Raw genomic sequence first — 6,033 nt, 5'->3', positions numbered from 1 at the left:
TTTACAGCACCTGTCACACGTGTACCAGCTCCATCCCCATCCATCATCATCACCTCATGAGTCAGGGAACCACTTGAGTTCCAGCCATCACATTCACATCCGGCTTGAAAAAAAGATGAACAGGAAAATGAAAGACAAACATAGGATGAGGCTCTCTCTAAAAACCCCTCCCCCAGGTAACGATTCTGCCCTTCTCTGATTGGTTAAAAGTAGTCACCTGGGCAGGACAACGAAGGGGAGGTGCCATTGTCTTCTCTGAGTGGCTATAAACCTAGTTAAAAACGGAGGGCTTTATTATCATGAATGAAGGAGGAAGGGATGTTGAGGGCGTTGGAGAAATCTTCATTATCCCAAGAGAGGGAAAATGTTGTCCAAACACCCAAAAATTTCCTGTAAGTTAAACTCTTTCAGAAAAACAAGTGAGAAATGAGTAGTCCCTGGGCTACCACAGTAACTCTGTGGAGAGTGTCAATGATTGAGAGACTCTATACAGTTCAAGTACCGGGTGTCATGAAATTCTCTTTGGTTAAGATACCGTAATGTAGAAATAAGGGTTGAGGGGAGAAAGGTTGAGGAAAAAACAGACTATATACACTCTCTATGTTCTCTCTCTCTCTCTTTCCCTCCCTCCCCATCTCTTGCTCCCCCCACCGTGCGTGTGTGTGCGTGTGTGTGCGTGTGCGTGTGTGTGCGCGTGCACCATTTCATCCCATTGTCCTCTTCATGTCTGTTTATTGCAAGTGTGTAAGTGTGTGGGTGAGTGTGTGCATGAGCATGTGCATGTGTGAGTGTGTGAGTGTGAGTGTGTGAATGTGTGAAAGTGTGTATGATAGTGAGCATGAGTGTGCATGTGTGAGTGTGCATTGTGAGAGTGTGTGTGAGTGTACATGCAAGTACATGTATGTGTGAGAGTGTGTGAGTGTATGTGTGAGTGTATGAGAGTGTGCGGGTGCATGAGAGTGTGAGCCTAAGTGTGCATGTGTGTGAGAGTGTGTGTGTATGTGTGAGTGTGTGTGTGAGTGTACATGTGAGTATGTGTGTATGAGAGTGTACATAAAAGTATGTGTATGTGTGAGAGAATGTGTGAATGTATGTGTGAGTATGTGTGTAAGTGTGTGTGAGTGCATATGTGTGATTGTGTATGTGTATATACACATATGCACCAGTACACACACACACACACACACACACACACACACACACACACACACACACACACGCACACACGCCAGAGGACAACCTTGGGTGTGGTTCTTTGGTCTCTCTCCACCTTCTTTTCTTCTACTTCTCACAGGGGTCCGGGTGTCATCAGCTACGATAGGTTGGCTGGCTAGAAAGTCACACGGCATCCTCCCGTCTCCATTTCCGCAGTATTGGGATTACAACCACACAGCACCATGCCTGGCTTTTTGCAAGGATTCTGTGGGTTGAACTCAGGCTCTCAGGCCTTCGGGGCAAACACTGAATGACTGAGCTACCTCCCAGCCCCCATTTCTGTTACGTAATGTGACTCCATTTAATGTAGTTGGTATTACTCACTTCAGGTTTAGATGTGAGAGAGTCTATTGCCGAAGAGGCCTAGTGTTTGCTGCAGTTTGAGAGCGCATCGGATAAGTTTCTATGGCAAAGCAAAGAAAAACAACAAGGTGAAAAGAAAAGTCAGGTGTGAGTCAACCAAGGGCTGGCTGGCCCTGGCTTTCCCATGATGCAGTCAGATCCCAGGGTGTGGTAATGTAGAGCTGTCCTTCCACATTGATGGACAGGCACCGACAGCCCACAGTCTCTCCACAATAGCACTGAATGGCCTGGGGTGGGCGTGGGGAAACTTGGATGGAATGCCAGGGGGTTGGGGAGTGGCAGAGGTGCCGGCTCTCTAGAGACTCTGGATTCTCCTGAGTGGAGAAGACGCTGTGGAGTTCTGCTACCTAAGGGGAGGGTGGGATTCTAAATCAATCCCTCTGCTGAGTGCCTGGCACACACCACCCCCTCTAAGCTCTGAGGTCTTTTTGTGACGTTCGTGTTTTGTTATTCTCAGCAGACGGTAAGGAAGTCAAAGCACAGAGAGACCACGAAACCTACATGTGGATTCACGGGTACGATTTGTCATGGTTTTGCTTCCAATTGCTCCTTTTAAGATCTGTGTCATGCTGTAGCCCGGGGTAGGTGTCCCTGTGCCTTGAGTAAGGCCAGGTGGATGGTAGTGCTCAGGTGACTTACCATCTGGGCTCCCTTCTCTCTTCCCAGGGTAGGTCAGTGACATTGCTCTGGGGACATGCCACACTACCTTGGGGACATGTCACTACCTTGCTGCAACCTCCTCCTCATACACACACAAACACACACACACACTCACACACGATACACACACACACGATACACACACACGATACACACACACACACACACACACACACACACACACACACACACACCATGCAGGCAGAGTGTCCCTGCAGGAATGGAATTAACAAGGAATGAGAAGCCTCCTGCCCTCAGAGATGTGCACTAAACAAGAGAAGTAATTACAGGTTAGCAATGAGTATTGCACGAAGGGAGAGAGGGGCGGGGACACGAGGTGGGGGTGGGGAACTGACTTCAGGCAAGTGCAATCACCGCCCTGCTCCCACCCCGCCCCCACCCCATGCCCAGGATTACCCCGTGGTTCCTCCCCAAGCTTCATTTCTTTTTTCTTTTCTTTTCTTTCCTTTCCTTTCCTTTTCTTTTCTTTTCTTTTCTTTTTTTCGGAGCTGGGGACCGAACCCAGGGCCTTGCGCTTGCTAGGCAAGCGCTCTACCACTGAGCTAAATCCCCAACCCCACAAGCTTCATTTCTGCTATTAGCTAATTCTCCTCCTCAGCTGCCTAGAGGGCACATTCCTCAGCCCCGTGACATTCTGCTTGACCCTCCAAGGTGTAGTTACACTCTGCCTTATTCCTCCCCTACCGGATAGAGAGACCTACCAGCAAACATTTGTGTCCCAGTTTCCGTAACTATGAAATTGACGTTAGCAGGGCGTCCCTCTCCCGGGGATGTTGTGGAGATGGATAGGTAGGTCATTTACATGGACACAAGTGGAGCTCCCAGATACCAGCCTGGCCCTTAGTTGGCACCGTGGAGACGCTTAGTGCTGGCTTTATGGTCACCAAGATGTGCTGCGAACTTTACCCTAGAACATCCACCAGCTCTGGGTAGTGTATGGGTACCATCGTCTTCAGTGGTTTTCCACTCTGGATTCATACTGGAATAGCCTAGGGAGACTTTTTAGAAGCTCAGGTGCCCGACATCCTCCCTCGAAAACTCATATTGTCTGGGGCGGGCTAACAGTTCAAAGTGATTTTAATACTAGTTGCCGTTAACCCTCCCGACCCCTCTTAATAGGTAGAGCAACTGGGTCCTAAAGAAGGGCTCGACTTGCTTAAATGCGCAAGCTGAAAAGCGCGCTGGCAGGAGTCTGGGTCCCATCTCCTGGGAAGTTCTGTTTCCCAACATTCCTCCCACGGCCTGAACTGTTTCATCGATTGGACCCAGCAGAGAGGCTGCACGCATATCCAGATCACCAGAGCGGGAGTGTTGGAGGCATGTTGCCTCTGCTCCACACTTGGGCAGCTGCCAATCTGGTAAAGAAAGAAGGCATCTAGGCATCCGAGAAGCAGGGTTTTTCCCTCCGCAGCCAGGACAGCTGGGACCTAGGGGGATAGGGGTTTAAGGGGTGCGGGGGGTGGGGCATCTGCCCTGTCCAATCGCAAGATGAAGAAACACGTGGTTTCCCGGTAACTGGGAGTCTGGGCGGAAGATAGAAAGGTGAAGGCCTGTCCATGAGTCAGGGAGAGTGACGACATTAGTCACAGGGACATTCTTCTAAAAGACACAATTTCTGACAAGTCATCTAATTGGAGCCATCGGGGGTGGGGTGGGATAGGTTAGCTCTGCATCGATGGGGTTCACATACTCGGGGATAAAAAATAAAGGGTGTTAAAAAAATGCTCCCGGAACTCTCAGATCTGGACCCAGACGCCTACTAGTTATGTGAGCTTGCCCTTGGAGCCTTAACTGTATCTTCCGTCAAATGGAGCACTCTAAAAGTGATGTGTCAGTGTGGGCAAAGGGCATGTGACCATTAAGTCATCGACAGGTCTTAGTCACTAGAAAATGTCAGAAGAGGACATTGGGTTCGGCTTCATGACCAACCTATTTAGGAAGAATGAAGTCAATGTGGGGTTGGGAGGGGGTGGTGAGTGGCTACAGACTTAGCCAAGGCAGGGTACCCCACCCTCAGGATTCCTAAGGTGGGTTTTCACTGAACAACAGACAGGATGTGTGATGAGAATAACTGGTTCTGTGTGTGTGTGTGTGTGTGTGTGTGTGTGTGTGTGTGTGTGTGTGTGACTGTGACTGTGTGTAACTATGTGTGTGTGTATGACTGTGACTGTGTGTAACTATGTGTGTGTGTGTGACTGTCTGTGACTGTGTGTAACTATGTGTGTGTGTGTGTGAGACTGTCTGTGACTGTGTGTAACTATGTGTGTGTGTGTGTGTGACTGTGACTGTGTGTAACTATGTGTGTGTGTGACTGTCTGTGACTGTGTGTAACTATGTGTGTGAGTGTGTGTGTAAATGTGTGTGTGACTGTGTGACTGTGTATCAATGTGTGTCTTTGTGTTTGAGTGTGTGACTGTATATGAGTGTGTGTGACTCTGTGTTTGACTCTGTGACTGTGTGTAACTAAGTATGCGACAGTGTATATGTGTGTGACTATCTGTGTGCATGATGGTGTGTGTGAGTGGTAAGTGTGTGACTGTATGTGTTTGTGACTGTCTGTGACTCCTTGCCTGTGTCTGTGTGTGTGTGCTGTGTGTGTATGTTTTGTGTGTGTGTGACTCTGTTGTTTGACTGTATGTGGCTGTGTGTGTGACTGTGTGTGATTGAGTATATGTGACTATGGATGTGTGACTGACTCTGTTGTGTGATTGTGTGATTCTGTATGTGACTGTGTATGTGTGACTGTGTTGTGACTATGTGTGTGAGAGAGACTACATGTGTTTGAGTGTGTGTGTGTGTGTGTGAGTAGTAGTAGTAGTAGTAGTAGTAGTAGTAGTAGTAATAGTAGTAGTGACTCAAATGATATTTGAAAAACACGATGCTGTGAACATTTTAAATATAAGAATTTTAACCTGAAATCTGGGTTCTTGAGAACTGGAGGTTGTCACAATGCTGGGCTGAGATTCTTGCCTGGAAATTTGAGTATTGTGCTTTCCTTATCTCTCCACAGCTAACCCCACCCACTCCCACCTATCCCATGAGTGCTTTCAACCTGTCCTGGAGGGCAAGAGATGTTGAATTTTGCCTCGGGAACATTCCCAGAAAACCCTGTGTTCCAAGATGGCTCCATTGGTCTGACCCCCCTATCACACTTCACACTCAGTGCTGAAAATGATAACTTTGCTCGCTAGCATTAATTGCATGCTATCCCCACTTTCATGCTTTTAAAGAAGTGGCTATCTCATTTTGTTCCCATAGCAGCCCGGGGAGGTAGCTGCTGCTAACTAACCCATTCTACAGATCAGCAAACCAGTCACCCATAGGGTGTAACCCTTGTCCAGTGCTACACAGAGAGCAGTGGAATTGCCCTAGATGTTTAGGATCCAAAATCTTTGTCAGACCGTGAAGGAAGAGGTTAGACATTTATAAACTCTGGAGCTACAGAGAGCAGTTGGCAACCCCAGGGTTCTGAGTCAGGGTTGCTTGAGTTCCGTCCTTGATTCTGGAGACTGTGGCTCTTGGGCGAGTGACTTTGTTTTTCTAAGCTTCAGTTACTGTTAGGAAGAAAATCTAAAGCTGGGATTCCAGCGAAGGCTAAGATAGGGCGTGCAGTGAAATGGTTTGGAGTAGGTTTCCCAAGGGACTGCATAGAAGCTATCATCTGGGCATCGTGGGTATCCAAAACCCAGGCAGGGTAGATGACTCAACTGGTAAAGCATCTCTTCATAAATGTGTTCCCCAGCACCCATGTAAACAGGCTGGGCATGCTGCCCC

The sequence above is a fragment of the Rattus norvegicus genome, chromosome 12 (genome assembly GCF_021556685.1).
Source record: "Rattus norvegicus strain SHRSP/BbbUtx chromosome 12, alternate assembly SHRSP_T2T, whole genome shotgun sequence".
Lineage (NCBI taxonomy): Eukaryota > Metazoa > Chordata > Mammalia > Rodentia > Muridae > Rattus > Rattus norvegicus.
The sequence above is the reverse complement of the archived record's forward strand: the minus strand, read 5'-3'. Positions refer to the sequence as shown.